At 37.6% G+C, this 22121-nt stretch overlaps 1 protein-coding gene and 1 pseudogene across 2 annotated transcripts in view; one reads left to right on the top strand and one right to left on the bottom strand.

Moving 5' to 3' along the window:
- The window catches only part of LOC118020124 (probable JmjC domain-containing histone demethylation protein 2C), a 342056-nt gene that overhangs the window by 87713 nt on the left and 232222 nt on the right, over window positions 1-22121 (top strand). The gene's annotated exons all lie outside the window — the stretch shown is intronic.
- LOC118020139 lies at window positions 12320-13225 on the bottom strand (annotated as a pseudogene).

Below are 22121 nucleotides of genomic sequence, written 5' to 3'. Positions count from 1 at the left end.
TGTTTGATGGAAAGACTACATTCCAGAGAAGGGAATTATGTGAATATTGCATTGGTGGGGGGCAAGAATAAGTTTGGTATGGAAACAAAAAGACTTCACAAATTTTTATGTCATCTTTTTTAAAACCTTCTCTTCATTCTGTACTTGATTATATTTTAAATTACTGGGCATATACTTTATGCTCACCATTTACAGAACATTCTACTGAGTCACAAGAGATTAGTTTATTCTTTTTAGAAATTTTAAATTTTAATGGCTCCTTTTGTACTCCTTTGTAGTACAAAAGGGGCAAAAGTCAGTTTTTTCCCACTACCACCTTACACTGGAGCTAACCTTTGAACTGGCAGCTGGCTACTATGTGATTTTATTGAAAATCGGGTGATGCTTGCAAAAGGAAAACTGAAAGAGAGCTTTTAAGTGAAACTTTAGAGATAGGAGAGAATGCAAAATGAGATGATTGAGAGAAGGACTTCAGAATCTAAGGCAGGAAGAAGGGAGCAATGATTGGTTCATAGTGGTGATATTAGTTTCCACTTAACATAGACACCCTTGCTATGTGCCAGGCATTATGTTAATGTTAAGCCCTTTATATCTACTAACTTATTTCATTCTTGTATTAACTTTATGAGTTAATTACTACTGTTATTTCCACTTTACAAATGTGGCAGGCATTTTCTAAACATTAAGCACTTTACATCTATTAACTTATTTCATCCTCATACTAACTTTATGGGTCAATTACGGCTGTTATGTCCATTTTACAAATGTGGCAACTGTGGATATAGAAGTTCAGGAAATTGCTCAAGGTCATATGTATTGTAAGTGATGGTTAGTATTAGAACCCAGGTTTTGTGATTCCAGAGTCCACTTTTTGCATGTTAATGATGCCTCAATAGTAGAGTCCAGGGAATTCTTCAGGAGTTACAGAATGAGGTATTTGCCAGGATTCAGCTTAAATCACATACAAAAGGAGGGTCACCTGAGCCAATGGATATTAAGAGAGCTTTTAGTTCGTCAGCACACATAATACTGTTTTCCACTCTGCCATTTAGTGTTTGTCCCTTTTGCCTGCAGTTCCTTTGTTTTATTTTTCTCCTCTTCATTGTCTGTTTAATTTCTACTGTATTTTTAAGGCATAGCTCTTCTAGGAAGTATTTCCTAACCCCCCAACCCCCATTTTCCCTCATCCCTGGTTGAGTAAGGTGACTTGGAACAGGTCTTCTTTATAACTATTATCTGTGTGTGTCTATGAAAAATGATTTAATCTCTCTTGGTTTTCTAAGTTATATAGAAAATGTCATTATTTTACCTAAAAGTGTCATTATAAGAATTATGTAAAGCACTTACCACAGTGCCTTTTATGTTCCTTTTACTAAACCTAGTTGTGCATGTAACACTCTTTGGGGGCCTACAGTAGATGGTGTAATAATAAAGGACAGTAACCTTAAGGTTCAGTCTTTAAGGAAGATATCTTGAATGAAAAGATACAGCAATAGAGTGGCAAACAGATTTAGTTGGTCACTGGGTTACTGTGATAGACCATAGAAACTGTAAAAGCTGTATCTACTATTATTTGGTAAATGCTCAGAGAATGCATTTTAACTTTAATAAGTAGAAACTTTTGCAGGACAAGAATGTAATTAGAATCTTAATAAGGTCTTATAAAAATCTGAATGGTTGGATGATTTTTTGTAATTATCTGCTTATACTTTCTTACTGGTGTGAATAATCCTTTATTAGCAGATTATCTTTAAGATCGTAATAATTCTGATCCTTTCTCTGTAATGTGCTCACCTTTTTCTTTGTTTGTACCTTGTAAATTACGGTTGCTTTCATATATCACTGTCACCTAAGGTAAAAATCATTGCATTTTATTCCCTTGCTTATTTCTGGTTAGTAGTAGTACCATCATCCTTGTAGTTGGTAGAGAAATTAAGTAATGCCAAATTACTTAAAAAAGAGATTGTGGGCCAGCAGTATTAGAATATATATATATTACAATATTGTATTACAGTATTACAGTTTTACAATTAATTAATACTGTAATACAGTCTTATATAGTATATAGATCACTGATATATCAGTGAAGTGATTTTCATGACCTATAAGTAATTTTTTATAATTTTTTTGTCTTCATATATGTGGTAGCATTAGATATTTGTCAATTACTTACCTGAATAAAAGATTTTAAGGTGGCTCTTATTAAAGATAACTATCAATAAGATTGACAGATTACAAATAGGACATTTTAAAAAATCCATGTGAACTCAGATGGGCTCAATATAAATATACCCCCAAACTTAGATATATGAACGTAGTTGTTTAGTTTAATACTGAAATTTGTTATACGTGTGCAGACAGTGAGAAAGAGTCAGGGATATATTGTAGGCTAGAAATTTTTATTAGCTAATAATGAACAAAATTTGAAAGAATGATTTTCTGGGCTCTAAAGAGTTAAAAAATAAAAATTCTTTTCCTTTAAATAGTATGTAATACCATAATGAATGGTGTCATTTATAATGGTTTTGTCTTTTATGTGGAGGTGTTCTTCATATGGCTTTTAAAAAATAATAATTCTCAATAAAAGCCATAGCCATTATACCATAACTTACTATATTATTTCCATAGAGAAAAAAGTGATTTAAAGATCCAGCTTTATAAAATGATAGTTTTGAATATGTAGTAATAGGGTAGGGTTGAATAATTTATCTCATAATTGAAGACCATTTTCTGTACTATTTTCTTTGAATATCACTTGTCTGCTCATCTTTGACAGGCGTTGGGTAGCAGTTAAAAATTGAAGTACAGGGGGTGGATTCTAGAGTTAAAATGCATTAAACAAATATTTATTGCATGCCTTGTACATATCAGGCACAGGGCAGGGGGTTACAGTAGTTAGAACAAAATGTTGTCCTTATGGAAATTAGTTTACAGTAGGAGAGACAAAAGATAAAGATGGTAAATAGGTATGCTAAATAGTATGTAAGATGGATAAATACCTGAAAGGAGAATAAAGCATGGAAACTGAGGAGGGTGGAGGTGACATTTTAGGTAAGATAGCCAGGGAATGCCTCTATGAGAAGGTGACTTTTGAGTGAAGACTTGAAGGAAACAAGGGAACTAGCTAGGCAGATATCTAGAGTATGTATTTTAGGCATGGAGAAGAGCAAGTACACAGTTCCTGAATGGGGAGAGGCCAAACTTATTTGAGGAGCAGTGAAGGTAATATGGCTAGAAAGGAGTGAAAAGGAGAGAGTTGGAAGAAGTAAGACCAGAAGGGTAACAGGATGGTAAGGAGGCACTTTTTGAAGGTCCTTATAGGTTATTGTAAGGATTATAGACATTCTTTTCTCTGGGTGAGACAGGAAGGCATAAGTGACTTGGTTTCAAAAGATCACCTCTGCCTGCTTTGTTCAGAGTATACTGTTGGAGTATCTGGCAAGAACAGAAGCAGCAGTTAGGTACTTGTAATGTTCCAGTTGTAAGAAATTATGGTAGCTTTGGACCATGGTCATTAGCAGTGATAAGGATGGTGAGAAATGCTCAAATTCACATTTAGTTCAAACACAGAATTGATAGGATGGGTTGCTGAACTGCTTCTGATGTGAGAGAAAGATAGGAGTTACAGATAAGGTCTAAAGTTTTGGGCTCCAGCAGCTGGAAAGATAGAGTCGCCGTTTCCTCAAATGGGCATTGATGGTGGAGGAACAGATTGCATGGTCATAGTGGGGATACTAAATTTGATCTTATATATGTCAAGTTTGAGCTGTTTATTGAACATTCAAATGAAGTGTAGGCAATTGGTTAAATTGTTGTGTCTATTAGTTTAAGAGAGAGATCTGATTAGAGAGTCTGTCTGGGAATATTCAGTATATAGATAGCATTAAAAACTATGAAAGTGGATGACTTGATGTGGAGAGTGAATGTAGATAAAGACACCTAAGGATTGAGACCTGGAGTAATACTTAAAGGTTAGGTAAGAAAGAAGGGCCAAGGACGTAAGGAAAACCAGGAGAAAGTGATGTTCAGAAAGCCAAATGGAAAAAAAAGTTTGAAAGGAGGGATTTATCTGTTGGTCAAGTGATATTTAATATTTCTTGTAGAGCAAGCCTGCTGATAATGAATTATTTTAGTTTGTGCACATCTGTGAAAGTATTTTTCCACCTTTTAAATAGTTTATTTATTTATTTATAAATAGTTTCTTTTTACTGGATATAGAATTCTAAGCTGATGGGTTTTTTTATTTTATTGCTTCAAAGATGTTCTGTTGGGGGTGCCTGGGTGGCTCAGTCGTTAAGCGTCTGCCTTCGGCTCAGGTCATGATCCCAGGGTCCTGGGATCGAGCCCCACATCGGGCTCCCTGCTCTGCGGGGAGCCTGCTTCTCCCTCTCCCGCTGCCCCCACTTTGTTCCCTCTCTCGCTGTGTCTCTCTCTGTCAAATAAATAAAATCTTTAAAAAAAAAAATGTTCTGTTGTCTTCTTATTTTCAGTGTTTCAGAAAACAGATTACATTCCTTTGTACATAACATGTCTTTTTTCTCTGGCTGTTTTTAAGATTTTCTGTTCATCAGGGATTTTAAGCAGTTTAGTTATATGATTGACCTTGGTGTTGATTTCTTTATGTTTCTTGAGGTTGACTTTAGTTGAGCTTTTTTGATCTGCACGTTTAGTTTCCATCAAATTTGTAAAAACTTTTGTCCTTAGTTTTCAAAATTGTTTTTCTCCCTTAGTTCTCTCCTTCAGGGAATCCAATTAAAAATATATTATTCAGCTTTAAGTTGTCTCACAACCCAGTGATGCTCTTTTTTTCCCCAGTCTTTTTCTACTCTGTGTTTAATTTCATATAGTTTCTGTTGCTTCTTGTCTCTCCAATTTCATTAATATTTTCTTTTGTAATATCACGTATGTTCTTAGTTCCATCCAGTGTATTTTTCATTTTAGACATCATAGTTTTCTTCTCCAAAATTTCAGTTTGAGTTATTTATTTTAAAAAATACCTTGTTAGGTATATACATAAAGTGTTTAATCTTTTAACTTCATTACGTGGAATATAGCCATTAAATGTTTAAATCTCATGTACTAATTGTCTACTAATTTTATCATCTGCATCCCTTTTAGGTTGTTTTTGATTGAATAATTTTTTTCTCTTTATGGGTCATATTTTCTACTTCTTTGGATGCCTGGTAATTTTTTAAAAAGATTTAATTATTTGAGAGAGAGCTGTGCACGAGTCAGGGGAGGGGCAGAGGGAGAGAATCTTGAAGGAGATTCCCTGCAAAGTGCGGAGCCCACCCTGGGGCAGGGATGGGGGCAGGGGTTGGGGGAGGGGGGCTCTATGACCTGAGTCGAAACCAAGAGTTGGGCGCTTAACCATCTGAGCCACCCAGGCACCCTATGGATGCCTGGTAATTTTTGACTGAACGCCAGACTTTGTAAATATTACCTTGTCATATACTGGATTTTTTTGTATTCCTATAAATATTTTGGAGTTTTTTTTCTGGGATGAAGTTAAGTTACTTGGAAACAGTTTGATCTTTGGGGGTCTTGTTTTTAAGACTTTTTTAGTTATAAACAGAGTAGTTTTTAGTCTAGGGCTAATTTTTCTACAATACAAGACCTCACGAGTACTCTCTCAATGCCTTATAAATTGAGATTAATCACTCTTACTATTGGGAAGAGGAACTGTACCAGGCTCATATGAGCTTTGGGAATTCCCCTCTCTAATCCTCTTAGGTTTTTGTTTTCTCCTACCTTTGTTTAATTTCTTAAAGCACATGGGCTGTCAGACCTTATTTAGCTCAATGCTTAGGGTGCTACTCTGGTGATCTTTCTCTTGGTGGCTTTTGCTCCCTGGTGTTGTGTCTTGCAACTCTTACACCTTGGCCTGCCTGAATTATCAGCTTTATGTCCTCAATTTACAGAAACTCTTAGGCTCCATGTGGTTTTCTCCTTCTTTGCATGATGGTGTGTGACTCTCTTCAGTAAACAAGCTGGTATAACTGGAGAGGTTATGTAACCTGTGTCCCATTTTTGAGAATTCATTATCCTTTGTTGCCTTACGTTCACTGTCTTGAAAATTAATGTTTTACCTTTTTTTCCTCTGGAGTTTTAGTAGTTTCAGACAGGATGATAAATGCAGACCCTATAAATTCATCTTGGCTCAAAGCAAAAATTGGTTCATTACATTTTTAGGTTTTTGCCATTAAAATATTTATAAAATGTATGTAGGAAGTACTTAATATATATTAGCTCAAAGGTTGCAAATTAGTGGCTTGTAGAAGTGTTTTACTGGTTTTGGGGTGCCTGGGTGGCTCAGTTGTTAAGCATCTGCCTTCGGCTCAGATCATGATCCCAGGGTCCTGGGATCGAGCCCCGCATTGGGCTCCCTGCTCAGCGGGAAGCCTGCTTCTCCCTCCCCTGCTCCCCCTGCTTGTGTTTCCTCTCTCGCTGTGTCTCTCTCTGTCAAATAAATAAATAACAAATCTTAAAAAAAAAAAAAAAGTGTTTTACTGGTTTAAATGTCAAATTAAATATTGAGGAATTTAACACAAAAACTTGGATTTGGGGGTTCTCTTAATGAATTGTACACTCTAGTAACATTGTGTCTGAAATTGTGATTTAAGCAGTTAGCTGGAGCTGCAAAGTTTCCTGCTTTAGTCAAGGCATACCTTCTTTAGATTGTTAGTTCCTTTTCTCTATTTTAGAATTCACTTAATTTATGTTACCTGCCTTGCTTCCAGTAGAGTTTGAGTTTGAGGTCTGTTTCAGTTATCCATCATGATTGTGAATGATACAATTGAATTAGTATATCTTCTGTTACAATCAAGCCATCATTGTTGTTTTTTGACTTCCACATACTTAGCAAAATTAAGCTCTTACTTGAGATCTTTATATTTAGAAAAGTATTTTTATTTTTATTATTTATTATTATTTTTATTGTGTTTGTAGCCTCTGTTGTTTGATAATCAAATAAGAGTCCAGGTCAGTTAATGAGAGCATCACCTTTTCTTAATCAAGTTTCTTAGTGTAAGAAAGCATGCAGTTAGTTTTATGATTGCCATGAATTTAACTTAAGAGATGCTGATGGCATTTTAGAAGGCATTTTCTTAGGTATTCAGAGTCTGTGTATTTCTGTTTTGAGGTATAATTGAAAGCTCTAAAATTCGCAGCTGGCCTCATGGCTTCTGTTTTTGTATTAGAACTTGCATCTGGGGGCACCTGGGTGGCTCAGTCAGTTAGGTGTCTGACTCTTGATTTCTGCTCAGGTTATGATCTCAGGGTGGTGGGATTGAGCTCTGAGTCAGGCTCCGAGCTCAGCTCAAAGTTGGCTTGGGATTCTCTCTCTCTCTCTCCCCCTCTGTTCCTCATTCTACTCTCTTTCTAAAATAAATAAAGAAAATCCTAAAAAAAAAAAAAGAACTTGCACCTGATCCTTTAAAGCTTTTATACCCTTCTATCTCATAATATTTTTTTTTTAGTGCCAGTTATTATATGGGTATTGGGGATGTATAGATGACCCCTCTTCTTGGAGAGTTTAGAGGTACTTTTAGTTAGAGATTCTTGGAGAGTTTAGAGGTAGTTTTAGTTAGAGATTGAGTTTGGTTTCACTTAACCATAATTCCAAGTAACAGTGGTTAAACAAAATAGGTATTTAGTTGTCCGTGTTTTAACAAGAAACCTAGAAGTAGACATTCCAGGATTGATGTGGTCACTTAAGGATGTTGCTTTTGAAGATAGGGCAGTTCTCTCAATCTTTTCCTCAGGGACAGTTACAACATAGCTGATGCTATGCCTTGCTCCGTATAGCTCCAAACAGAAAGAAGGACAAAGTGGAAAAGGGCAAAAAGGTTCATATCATCTATATTTGCCCCTAGTTAAAGATCTTTCTAAGAAACCTCAGCTCAAGTTACCTCAGATCTTACACATATATATCTTATTATCCTGAATTATGTCACATGGCCATTTCCAGGAGGCTGGAAGATTTAGGATTGGCCTTTATTTCCCCTAACAAAATTTGTGTGCTTTTGGAAAGAAAGCGAGGTGTATGGATATTGGGTATACAACCAGAGGTTGTGGTACTTTGGGAAAAGCCTCTTACAGCTATAGGCTGGACCATCTTATTTTTCATAATGGTGCCGCTTCTGGAACAATAAACTAAATATATCATTCTTTGGTGTTTCAGTGCATTAATCTTACCCCTGTTTTTTCCCTATTCTTTTTTTTTTTTTTAATTCTCTTAACCTCTTCAATAATTAATTTGGTCTTTTAGAATGGAATATAGTGGTAAACCTTTTTAAATGTTTTGTTGAAGGGTTGAAAAGTGATTGTTGTTTGTAGATCAGTATGCAGTTGGTCCTTAACATGGGTTTGAACTGTGCAAGTGCACATATATGTGGATTCTTTGATAAATATAGAACAGTATTATAAATGTGGTTTTCTCTTTCTTATGATTTTAACATTATCTTCTTTCTAGCTTACTTTATTGTAGGAATACAGTATGTAATACATACAATGTACAAAATATATGTTAATCAACTGTTATTGGTAAGACTTCTGGTCAGTAGTAGACTATCAGTAAAGTTTTGGGGGAATCAAAAGTTATACATGGATTTTCAACTGTGTGGGGGTTGGCACCCTAACCCCTGTGTTGTTCAGGGGTCAACTAGATAATTTATTTGAATATAATCTTTTATTTGTCTGACTTGTTTACTCTTTTAGGGTTCCCAGACCCAGTTCTTAGAGGGACACCTGGGTCGTTCAGTCTGCCTTCGGCTCAGGTCATGATCCCCAAGTCCAGGGATCGAGTCCCATATCGGGCTCCTTGCTCAGCGGGGAGCCTGCTTCTCCCTCTGCCTGTTGTTCCCCCTGCTTGTGCTCTCCCTCTCTGATAGATAGATAGATAGATAGATAGATAGATAGATAGATAGATAGATAGATAGATAGATAAATCTTTTTAAAAAATGGGAAAAAGTCTTGAATAGACATTTCTCCAAAGAAGGTAGTATAATAATAGCGAATAAGCACATGAAAAAGTCCTTGATATCTTTAGTCTTTAGAGAAATGTAAATCAAAACCACCATGTACTACCACTTCACACTTACTAGGATGGTTATAATTTTTTAAAAAGCAAGAAAAACCACACATAAGACAAACCAAAAAAACCAGAAAATAACATGTGTTGGTGAGGCTGTGGAAAAATTGGAACTTTCATATATTGTTGGTCGGAATGTAAAAAATGGTGCAGCCAATATGGAAAACTGTTTGGTGGTTCCTCAAAAAGCTAAACAGAATTACTGCATGACTCAGCAATTCCAGTCCTAGGTATATCTCAAAGAATTGAATGCTCAGACTCAGCAGATACTTGTATGCCCATCTTCTTTGCAGCATTATTTACAATAGCTATAAGGCAGAAACAACCTAAATACCCAACAAAAGATAGATGGATAAATAAAATGTGGTAATAGATTCAGTGGGATATTACAAAGCCATGAAAAGGGATGATATTCTGATACCTACCACAACATGAATGAACCTTAAAAATATGCTAAGTGAACTAAGCTGTACACAAAGGGCCAAATATTATATGATTCTACTTATGTGAAATATTTAGAATAAGCAAATTCATAGAAACAGAAGGTACATTACAGGTTACCTGGTGTTGAGGGGAGAGCAGATAGGGGAATTACTGCTTATGAATAGTTTGTTGTGGGACACCTGGATGGCTCAGTCGGTTAAGCGTCTGCCTTTGGCTCAGGTCATGATCCTGGAGTCCCAGGATTGAGTCCTGCATCAGGCTCCCAACTCAGTGGGGAATCTGCTTCTCCCTCTGCCCTTCATCCCACTTGTGCTCTCTCTAGCTCTCTCTCTCAAAGAAATAAAATCTTTTTTAAAAAGAGTTTGTTGTGATAAAGAAGTCTTGAAAATAGATAGTAATGATGGTTGCACAACAGTGTGAAAGTAATGCCACTGAATTATAAACTTAAATATGGCTAAAATGACAAATTTTATGTTGTATCCTACAACAAAAAGACAAGAATACCTTTTCACGGAACTGCCCCATTTTAATATGCAATAGCAAAATCTTGTATTTTTTTACTGTTTTTTATGACCAGTATTTTAATTACCTTCCCAAGTTTCAGTGTTTCTTTTCATGGTAATCACATTCAGGGGGCATATCATTGTCCAACTGCTCTCCATGTAGTGTGGCAGTTGGGTACAATATTTAATCTCATTTGACTAGTTAAACTGGAGAAAAGGGATTATTAGACTGAATAAAAAATATTTCAGGTAGAGGGAATGTTGTAAGAAAAGTGTGGAAAGGATAAATCTATTAGTTGTTAGGGTGAGCAATTAGCGAGTGTTTCTTTTAAAATATTAATTTGTTGCAGTTAAAATAATTTTATTTAAAAATTTTGTTTTATTTTTTAAAGATTTTACTTACTTATTAGAGAGCCCAAGCATGTGGAACGGCCGGCAGAGGGAGAAACAGGATCCGCGCTGAGCAGGGAGTCCGACCCGGGGCTCAATCCCAGTACTCTGGGGTCATGACCTGAGCTAAAGGCAGACGCCTAACCAACTGAGCCACCTAGGCGCCCCTAAAATAATTTTATAATAAATGGCTTCTACCTCCTCCATGGTACCCATGGTGACACCTGTCACCTTCTATTTTTTTTTTTTTTTTTTACCTTTCAAAATATAAAACATAACTATATATTGATCTGCTAGGGCTGCCATAACAAAATACCATAGACTGGGTGGCTTAAACAACAAAAATTTATTTATTTATTTATTTATTTAAAGATTTTATTTATTTATTTGACGGAGAGAGACACAACGAGAGAGGGAACACAAGCAGGGGGAGTGGGAGAGGGAGAAGCAGGCTTCCCGCGGAGCAGGGAGCCCGATGCGGGGCTCGATCCCAGGACCCTGGGATCACGACCTGAGCCGAAGGCAGACGCTTAACGACTGAGCCACCCAGGCGCCCCAAAAATTTATTTTCTCATAGTTCTGGAGGTCAGAAGTCCAAGATCATGGTGTTGTCAAGATTGGTTTCTGGTGTGGGCTCTTTCTGGTATACAGATGTATACCTTCTTGCTGTGTCCTCACATGGCTTTTCCTCTGTGCTGACGGTGGGTGTGGAGGGGCCTGTTGTCTCTTCCTCTTTTAAGGACACCAGACCTGTGGGATTAGGGCCCCACCCATATGACCTCATTTAATTTAAAACTTCTTAAAGCTCCTATCTCTGGGCGCTTGGGTGGCTCAGTCTGCCTTCGGCTACGGTCATGATCCCAGGGTCCTGGGATCGAGCCACACGAATCGGGCTCCCAGCTTGGCGGGGAGTTGGCTTCTCCCTCTGTTCGTGCTCTCTCTCTGTCAAATAAATACAATCTTTAAAATAAATAAATAAATAAAGGTCCTATCTCTGAATATGGTCACATTGGGGATTAGAGCTTCAACATCAGAATTTTGAAGGTCACGATTCAGTTCCTAACAATAACACATACAGAAAAGTGTACAAAGTAGAGATTGTATAGCTTATTTAATTATGTAAAGCAAATGCCTGTGTAACCACCCTCCATCCAGATCAAGGAATAGAACATTGCCAGTACTCAAAAGCTCTACCAGTTCCACCCCCTAGTCATCACAACTCTTTTCTTCTACCTGGAAGTAATTGCCATCCAGATTTTCATGGTAATAGGTTTTTCTTGCTTTGCTCTATAGTTTTGCCATTGAAGTTTGTGTCTCTAAACAGTAAGGGTCTGCCACTTTGATGTCCTCTCTTTCGTTCTATAGTGTCTACCTGTTTTTCCCCATTAGTCTCACCAGAGGCTTATCAGTTTCACTAATCCTTTCAAAAATGCACATTTTGGTTGACAAAATCTTCTTTATAGGATGTTTGTTTTGTATTGTATAAATTTCTACTCTGATCTTTATTTTCCTTCTTTCATAGAATGCCTGTTTTGTGATTTGCTTTCGAATTTCTTGCGATGGATTCTTGATTGTTATTTCCCAGCCCTTCTTTTTTTTTTTTTTCCCCGGAATTTATTATAAACACACGTGTTTGGTGAGTGAGGGTGACAGAAGGTGGAGAAGGTGCTGTACACAGCTGGTAGAGGCTTGGAGGCTGGACGCCACATCGACAGAGAGTCCGCCCAGCAGGGAAGCCCGGGCAGCATTCTGGGGCCTGTAACACTTGTTTGGTGGGCACACCTGCGGGGCGGGGGGTGGGGGGGGGGGTCTCGTCGGGCTCGTAGCGCGCAGGCGCCCTGGAGGCTCCTTGGCCTGAGGTCCTGGGCGGCGTCAGCACGGGCTCCTGGAATCAACTCACATCATTGAGGGCATTGCGCGCAAACTCAGGCAGGACGAAAGCGGCCTGGTGCACGTCTGAGTTGTAGTACTTCAGCTGCATTTGCTCCACCTGCTTCTGTGTCAGAGGCTGTATGGGCTTCCGGAAGTCGGTGCTGGGATTTCTGCTGCACAGCATGAAGCCTATCTGGCTGCTGGCGTAGGTGGGGATGGTGCAGTACGCATAGGCCACCACGGGGAAGAGCGACTTGCAGAACTGCCCCATCTGCTTGATGAGGTCCAGATGCAGCCACTGACACTCGCCCTGGAAGCAGAGGACGCCATTGTCCTTGAGGGCCGTCTTCATGAGCTGGTAATAGGACTCCTTGAAGAGACTCTCTACAGGGCCCATAGGGTCTGTGGAGTCAGTGATGATAACATCGAAGGCATCCTGGTTCTGTTTCATGAACTCAAAACCGTCGCCCACGTGTAGGGTCAGTTGGAGCTGGAGTAGCCCACGGCCATGCCCTGCAGGAACTTCTTAGAGACCTGGATGACGTCCTCATCGATCTCACATTGGACCACAGACTCCACGGAGGAATGCTTCAACACCTCCCGCAGGACACCTCTGTCCCCACCCCCGATGATCAGCACCTTGCGTGGGTTCGGGTGGCTGCAGAGGGGCAGGTTGGCTATCATCTCCTGGTAGGAGAACTCATCCCTCTCCGTGCACTGGATGACGCCATCCAACACCAGCACATTGCTGTAGCTCTCACTGCGGAAGACAAGGATATCCTGGTACCGCGAGCGGTGATGGTGTAGTAGCTGCTCCACCTGCAGCGACAGGGCTTGGCCGGGCCACAGGCTGCACGTCTCGTGGAACCAGGCCTCGTGGATGTCAGCGGGGACGAAGCGCGGGGCCGTTGGGGCGGGGCTCCATGGTGGGCGGGCGGGTGGCAAGGGGCGGGCTCAGGACTGCAGCCCCTTCTTTTTTAATACATGCATTTAAGCCTTTAAATTTTCCTTTTAGCAGTTCACTAGCTGCATTCTACAAATTTTGATATCTAGTATGTTTGTTGGCATTTGTTTTCACAGGAATACTTTAAGTAATTTTAGTTCATTTGATTCTGCTGGTTTTTCTTCGTGTTGCCTTCTCATGCACTTGGTTTTGTTTGTGTGCTGGGCTCTTTATTTGAAAAATTAGTTGTAGGAATAATTTAATGTCTAGGATAATACTGTCTTTTTCCATTGAGAATTTGTATTTGATTCACCCAGGTACCTGGTGACAGTAATCCAGTTAAGTGTCTTATTCTAAGTGTCATTTTAGATTTTCTGACCGTCTTTACTCAAACATTTTCTGACCGTCTTCATTACTTAAGACCATGCAAGAAGTGTTTTAATTCTGGGTCACTCTTGCTCCCAGGATATAGCCTTTCAGAGTTCTGAGCCAGTTAGGGGAGTTACCATGGTTCTTACCTTTGGTGGACTCTAGATTTGGACTTTGTTAGAGATGGCCTTAGGGAGACCACCATGTAACTTTGCAACTTGGTGTATTGCTTGGATTTTGAACTTCAGGGCAAAAGTAGCTGACAGTGCTCCATCTGTCTGTGGGTTTTTTTTTACCTCTTCAGGTTCTTGGCTTAATAATCCTCTCTATCTTGTTAGCATTAGCAGTCAGCTTTAAAAAACACAAACTTGAAATGTATCTTATCTAGCATTTTAATTGTTATAGAGATGGTGATATGAATTATACAGAAAGCAGAAATTCCTGCATGGTATTTTGATTATTTGTTTACATACACGTCTTTTAGTTAGAGGTAGCTTTTGCTGTTTATAACTCTACTCCTGGCAGTGCCTGATAACGTAAGTACATAGAAAATATTGAGTGGTTTTAGCATGGCTTTAAAAAATATGTGGGGGGGGGGCTGGGTGGCTCAGATGGTTAAGCGTCTGCCTTCGGCTCAGGTCATGGTCCCAGAGTCCTGGGATCGGGCTCCCTGCTCCACGGGAAGCCCGTTTCTCCCTCTTCCACTCTCCCTGCTTGTGTTCCCTCTCTCGCTGTGTATCTCTCTGTCAAATAAATAAATAAAATCTTAAAAAAAAAAAAAAGTATGTAGACAGACTTTCATTTTAGCCATCAAAGAAAAATGAGATGAACTGTTTAACGACTTTTCTTCTAATACCTTCAGTACTAGTCTTAAAAAATTTAGATGTTATGGTATTCCCCATGAGAAACCATGGAGAGATTTCTGAAAAACTGTTTAATGCTTTTTAAATGTTGTTAAAGGAAGATTAATTTGGAAACTGTGTGCCAGATAGATTAGTTTGTTAGGATGCATGTTACAGATACCCTTTAGTATGGCAATTTTCTAAGTGTGATCCTTAGAGCAGTACAATCAGCATCACTTGGGAGCTTATCTTTTTATGATGATAATATTCTTGGAAAATACTTAGCATAGATCCAGTATTACTCTTTCTTGGAATTAAATTATAATCCTATATAAAGTAATGAAGGTTATTAGAGCAAAATTATAATCTAAATAGTTGAGTTCATTCAAAAATAAAAACTTGTCTGTATTAGGAAGATGGTGTAGTTCTAACTTGACCACACTTGTTAATTCAGTTGTTTTGCTGGGATTAGATTGTTTAAGGCCCAACTTTCCTTAACAATAGTCTTATTAGAAGTAAAATCTCTCTGAAGCTGCTGGATGGCTCAGTTTTAAGCATCAGACTCTTGATTTCGGCTCATGTCATGATCTCAGGGTGGTGAGGCTGAGCCCTGCTTGCAGCCCCTTGCTGAACAGGGAGCCTGCTTGGGATTCTCTCTCTCCCTCTCTCACTCCCTCACATGCTCTCTCGCTCTCTCTTTTTTTTAAAGTAAGTTCTCTATTTTGCATTGTGTTGTAATTTATATCTACAATATGATGGAAGTTCCTTATTAGTATATAGTATAATCACAAGCAGGGTTTTATGATTCATCTATTTCCTGGTAGCTTTACCATATTTTTAAATGAGAAAAGGATTCCTGTGTTACTTAAAAATATTAACATTAAGCTTCTAAAAAAAAAAGCTTCAAGTAGTCACTTGATCATTTATGTTTTGCTTACTAATTTTCTGAGAGTCTTTGGCAAAGTGTTTTAATCTAAGATTTAAAACTGTCCATAATTGTGTAGGCTTATATAAAAGGGCACATTTTTATATTTAAAAATGTTTCATCATTTTATAGCTACAGTGTAAAACTTTGGCAGCAATTTGAGTGTTTAACACATAGAGTACTTTGAAGGGGAAAGTACTTTAACTTTTAATTTTAGCTTGAATACACTTTTCTAAAGATTTTATTTATTTGAGAGAAGAGAGGGAGAGAGCACGAGCAGAGGGAGAGGGAGAAGCAGACTCCTCGCTGATCGGGAAGCCTGATGTGGGGCTCAATCCCAGGATCCTGAGATAATGACCTGAACTGAAGGCAGATGCTTAATTGAGCCCCTCAAGTGCCCTAACCTTTATTTCTGTTCTTAAAAAGAAGATCCAATAAAGTAGTACTTCATAAATATGTACATTGACACTGCTTCTTGTAATATTTAACTATAATTCTTTGGTAACCTGTTGTGTTTCATTACTTGTTTAAACAATTGATCAAGTTTCCTTAGTTGTAGAGTATGAAATGTGTTCAAGGTGATTTGGATCAAAAATTTTTTCAAAGTAACTGACATCAGCAGTCTCTATAATCATAGAAGAATCTGAATGTTTCTATAACAAGTTTAGTTTTAACCATATAACTTCTTGTAAACCCAGTCATCTTAGTGTGAATTAGTTGCAAAATGAATCACTCTCACTGAAATAAGTGGCCTGCTATTATGTTTTCATACTTGTAAAAAAAAACCACAAACCTATAAATACGTATCATTACATTTAAATTATTCTTAAAATTTCATTTAGATGTATAGTGCTTTTTTGGAGTGTGAAATTAAAAAATTGATTATATAATTTTTTACTAAATGGAAGGTGTGAAGTTTTATATACACACTTCATGGACATAATAAGCATAATTTTAAAATAAAATGCAAAAAGAATATTATAACCATGTTTTAAATGTATGAATTCTGTGGGGGAGGAGATAGACTTTGCTACAGTTTATTACAAAGCTAGGGTTATATTTTATTACTTATGTAAAATAGTGTTCTGTTTAGCTTTTTTTAGTGCTAGGAGAATTGTGTAGTTCCATTGATTGCTTCCATGCAATGGAAATCTGACCTTCAGCAGATGTTTGAGAAATTGCCAGCACACCATGATCAGGTGACTAGAGAGTTTTCCCCCTTTTTTGACAGACCTTTAGGTATAGTAATATGCCAAAGAAATTTTAAACTTTTTTTTGTAATATCAAAAGTTTTCTAAAATATTAAAAACATTAAAATATTGACAAAACAAGATAGATTATTTTTCTCAAATCATTGATTACAGTTCAGGTGATTTTTACATGTTGACTTATAAAAAATACACTAAGAAAATCATTATTGTTGAGTGAATAATATTTTACTTTCTTATTGAAAATATCTTTGCCTGTAAAATATCATTAAGGGTTGAAGTAAGTAATTTTTTTTCTTGGTCATATTTTTCCTTGTGCAGTTTAAACATTGCAGGTTTCTCTTATTTTAGTGTTCTTATCTAGTTCTTATTGTAAGTGTCCTTTAAAAATATAGACTCCTTTATAGAAATTAAGTGTATGATAGAATATTTATCTTCTGTGGAACTCCTAGCTAGGAGCAAGATGCTGCACAATTGTGTTAAAGCCTGTTCTCAGGACAGTATTTTTAGAGGATGTATGAGATTCAGCTGTATAGTTGTGGGAGTTCAGCATGAATACTCTGAGCTCTGTTTTTTTCAGTTTCATCCATTGAGTATACAGGAAGGCAGGGGAAGGAGAGTGCCTTGATGTTTGAAAATAAAGTGTAATGGGTTAAGTACCAACAGTTGCTAGACTGGATCTTTTCCTGCAGGTGCTGCTATTCTATAGGGCATTGCAGTTGCTTTTTATTGTGTGAGATGTGCAAAAAAAGATTTCATTTTAAGGAAAGTTAAAGTAATAGTCTTTTATAGTTCCATTTTATGGTTTTGTAATAATTAGGTATGCCTTAGGTTTATATACTGAATTAGTTCTTCTAAATTTTTATGGTTTATGGTTAAGTTATTAAATTATCAGTATGTGCTTATATGTCACCTTGAAAAATAAAAAGATGTTATTTTAAAGTCATATATTCAATGATTCAGTATCAGGAGTTCCAAGAACATGCTAAACCAAAACTTAAAAAATCAAACGTCTGTGCTATAGTTTTGCTGAATCAACATGAACCAAACTAATGGCCATATCCATTGCACTATAAGTAAGAACCAGCTTCATGTTTGTATATGAAATCATTAAAGAAAACAATATAGATCATTATTCCTCCAGTGATGTCATCATATTACGGTAACCTTTCATATTCCTGCTTTCTTACAAAAGTCATGTGTAAGGTTTTATTAGGTGGGAAAGGTTATATAATTTATAGCAAACTGGTGGCTTTAAAATATATAGATAGGATACTAAAGTTTGTTTATTTTTAGGGCACTAAAGTTTATAGGTAAGATTCTAATGAGGTATATCTGATCTGTCTATAATACTATGATATTACATACTAATATTAAAGTTTTAGGTAAGTCATTTTATGTGAAGAAAAATTGTGTTCTTAAGTGAGATTTGGTAAGTAACCATATTCTTACTTATACCCACACTGCTACATTTACTCATTTTCAAAAGCAGTGGAATGGAGTTGTATTTTAAGAGGGAATTAGGTTGTAGAGTTGACAATAGCAGGAAAAAAATGCGTCTAATCAAATTAACTCAACTTTTTATTTTTCTTCATGGATGTGGAATTTTCATTGTGTTTGTAATTTTGAAATCCTAATTTTCATCACAAAAATTTGACTGTCCTCCATTCAGCTTTTAATCTGACTTGAGGGAGAAGAGTTTAAGTGCTTGCTGAAGTTAAAAGAACTGCTTTACTTAGATTTCTTAGCATTCTTCTCTCTCTCTCTCTCTCTTTTCCAGGCACAGGCTTGCATAGATCCTCTACCATTATCTCCTGATACCATTTTTTTGTCTCTAGCAAAGCAGGAAAAAATAGGTTCAGCTGTGAAGGACTTTTCTCCCACCAGCAGGGAGTTTAGCTATTTTACTAAATAAATCTAAGATTTACTCCTTCCCAGTAGTTGCAACTGTTTACATAAAATGTTCCTACAATATGAGATTGTGTCTCTATTTTGTAAGACTCTGGTGAGGAAACTCATGTTAAAAATCTATACATATTAAGCTAGAACATGTTCATTTAAAAAATGTTATTTAACAGAGGTAAATTTATTTCATCTTTAACATATTTAAGATGGCAAAACATAAATCAAATAACCTATTTTGGTATTCAGCACCAAAACTGTTTAAGTCCCAACAGTGCTGTCAAATAAAAATATTGAAGAGTGCTTGTCTTTGACCTATTTTCCTATTATCTCTTTCATGTAAATACACAAACACATATATTGAAAGATGAGACTAAGTATTTGGAAATTATGTATCTTTCAGTGTGCCTGGTTACAATGGGTTAAGTCTTAAGATAGCTCTGAACTACTAGTAAGTCTTCAATCATAACTTATTTAGCAAGTTTCTGTGATTATTATTTTGATAGTGTATCTTTGTGTTTTCTTCTTTTTTAAAATTATATCATCCAGAATATACACTATTCTTTAGTTTAAAAAAATATGTTTTTATCTACTCATGTAACTACCACCCAGATCAAAATATAGAATGTTTCTGGGCGCCTGGGTGGCTCAGATGGTTGGGCGTCTGCCTTCGGCTCAGGTCATGATCCCAGAGTCCTGGGATCGAGTCCCACGTCGGGCTCTCGGCTCAGCGGGGAGCCTGCTTCTCCCTCTGACCCTTTCCCCTCTCATGTTGTTTCTCTCTCACTCGCTCTCTAAAAAATAAATAAAATCTTAAAAAAAAAATATATAGAATGTTTCTAACAGGGCGCCTGGGTGGCTCAGTCGTTAAGCGTCTGCCTTCGGCTCAGGTCATGATCCCAGGGTCCTGGGATTGAGCCCCACATCAGGCCCCCTGCTCCGCGGGAAGCCTGCTTCTCCCTCTCCCACTCCCCCTGCTTGTGTTCCCTCTCTCGCTGTCTCTCTCTCTCTGTTGAAAAATAAATAAAATCTTAAAAAAAAAAAAAAAAGAATGTTTCTTACACACCATCCTTACCCAGTTACCCATTCCAGTCTATACTGCTCCTCTTCTATTCTACTAATTCTATCACTATGGATGAGATTTGCCTATTGTTGAACTTCAGGGGCACCTGGGTGGCTCAGGCTGTTAAGCGTCCAACACTTGATTTCAGGTCAGGTCATGATCTGGGATTGAGACCCACATTGGGCTCCACACTCAGTGTGGAATATGCTTGAGATTTTCTCTCTCCCTCTGCCCCCCACCCCCCGCTTGTGTGTGTGCTCCGCTCTCTCTCAAAATAAATACATCTTCAAATAAGTGGAATCAGGCAGTGTCTTTTTTTCTTTGTTTAATGCAGTGGCTTTTAAACCCTATAATATCTGTGAAATTCCTGATCTTAGTTTTCCAGGGCTGCAGTAATACATCACTGCAAACTTGGTGGCTTAAAACAGTAGAAATTTATTTTCTCAACTCTGGAGGTCAGAGTATGAAATCAAGTTGTTGGCAGGGCCACACCCTCTCCCTAGGCTCTAGAGGAGGAGAATTTTTTCTTACATTTAAAGGGAAGCATGAGGGGCACCTGGGTGGTCAGTTGTTAAGTGTCTGCCTTCGGCTCAAGTCATGATCCCAGGGTCCTGGGATCGAGCCCCGCGTCGGGCTCCCTGCTTGGCGGGAGGAATTGGTGGAATCTTTTTAGGGTTTGCTATATATATATAGTATCATATCACCTGCGAATTGTGAAAGTTTGACTTCTTCCTTACTAATTTGGATGCTGTTTATTCCTTATTGCTGTGGCTAGGATTTCCAGAACTGTGTTGAATAAAAGTGGGGAGAGTGGACATCCTTTCTTGTTCCTGACCTTAGGAAAAAGGTCTCATTTTCCCCCATTGGGTGTGATGTTAGCTGTGTGTTTTCTTTTTTTTTTTTAAAGATTTATTTTTATTTATTTATTTATTTTTAAAGATTTTATGTATTTATTTGAGAGAGAGAGACACAGCAAGAGAGGAAACACAAGCACAGGGAGTGGGAGAGGGAGAAGCAGGCTCCCCACGGAGGAGGGAGCCCGATGTGGGGCTCCATCCCAGGACCCTGGGCTCATGACCTGAGCCAAAGGCAGACGCTTAACGACTGAGCCACCCAGGCGCCCCAGCTGTGTGTTTTCATATTTATTATGTTGGGGTATATTCCCTCGAAACCTACTTTGTTGAGGGTTCTTATCATGAGTGGATATTTACTTTGCTAAATGCTTTTTCTGCATCTATTGAAATTATCAATCATATGGTTCTTATCCTTTCTCTTGTTGGTGTATTGTAGCACATTGATTGACTTGCTCATCTTGAACCACTCTTGCATCCCAGGAATAAATCCCCTGATTATGGTGAATGATTTCCCTTCCCCCCCCCCCCTTTTTTTTAGATTTTTTATTTTTAAGTAAACTGTATACCCAACATGGGGCTCAAACCCACAACCCTGAGATCAAGAGTCACATGCACTGCTTGAGTGAACCAGCCAGGTACCCCTCAGAATGATTTTCTTAATGTATTGTTAGATTTGGTTTGCTAATATTTTGCTGAGGATTTTTGCATCTATGTTCATCAGATATATTGGCCTGTAGTTCTCTTTTTTTGTGGTATCTTTATCTGGTTTTGGTATCAGGGTAATGGCTGACTTTGTAGAATGAAATTGGAAGTTTTCCTTCCTCTTCTGTTTTTTGTAATAGTTTGAGAAGAATAGGTATTAACTCTTCTTTAAATGCTTGGTATCATTTAAGGCGCCTGGGTGGCTCAGTCGGTTGAGTGTCTTCCTTCAGCCCAGGTCGTGACCCCGGCTTCCTGCTCAGCGGGGCGTCTGCTTCTCCCTCTACTCTTACCCCCTGCTCATGATCTCTCTCTCTTTCACTCTCTTTCAAATAAATAAAATCTTAAAAAAAAAAAAAAAGGTGTTTGGTAGAATTCACTTGTGAAGCCCTCTGGTCCTGGACTTTTGTTTGTTGGGAGTTTTTGATTACTGATTCAATTTTATTGCTGGTAATAGGTCTGTTCAGATTTTCTATTTCTTCCTGATCAGTTTTGGTAGGTTATAAGTTTCTAGGAATTTATCCATTTCTAATAGGTTGTCCAGTTTGGTGGCGTATAAATTTTCATAATATTCTCCTATAATCCTTTTTTTTTGTGGTTTCAGTTGTTATTTCTCCTCTTTCATTTCTGATTTTGTTTTATTGAGTCCTCTCTCTCTTTTTCTCTCATGATTCTGGCTGGAGGTTTATCAATTTTGTCGATCTTTTAAAGAATCAGCTCCTGGTTTTCTTGTTCTATTGTGGTTTTTTAAGTTTCTATATTATTTATTTGTGCTCTGATCTTTATTATCTCCTTTCTTCTGTGGACTTGGGTTTTGTTTGTTATTTTTCTTAGCTCCCTTACCTGTAAGGTTAGGTTGTTTATTTGAGATTTTTCTTGCTTCTTGAGGTAGGCCTGTATTGCTATAAACTTCCCTCTTAGAACCGCTTTTGCTGCATCCCAAAGATTTTGGACTGCTGTGTCTTCATTTCATTTCTTCCCGTGTAATCTTTCATTTCTTTTTTTATTTCTTGGTT

The sequence above is a fragment of the Mirounga leonina genome, unplaced genomic scaffold, assembly GCF_011800145.1.
Source record: "Mirounga leonina isolate KUSES-001 unplaced genomic scaffold, KU_Mleo_1.0 Mir_109, whole genome shotgun sequence".
In the NCBI taxonomy this organism is placed as follows: domain Eukaryota; kingdom Metazoa; phylum Chordata; class Mammalia; order Carnivora; family Phocidae; genus Mirounga; species Mirounga leonina.
Note: the sequence above shows the minus strand (reverse complement) of the source record. Positions and strands in the feature narration are given on the sequence as shown.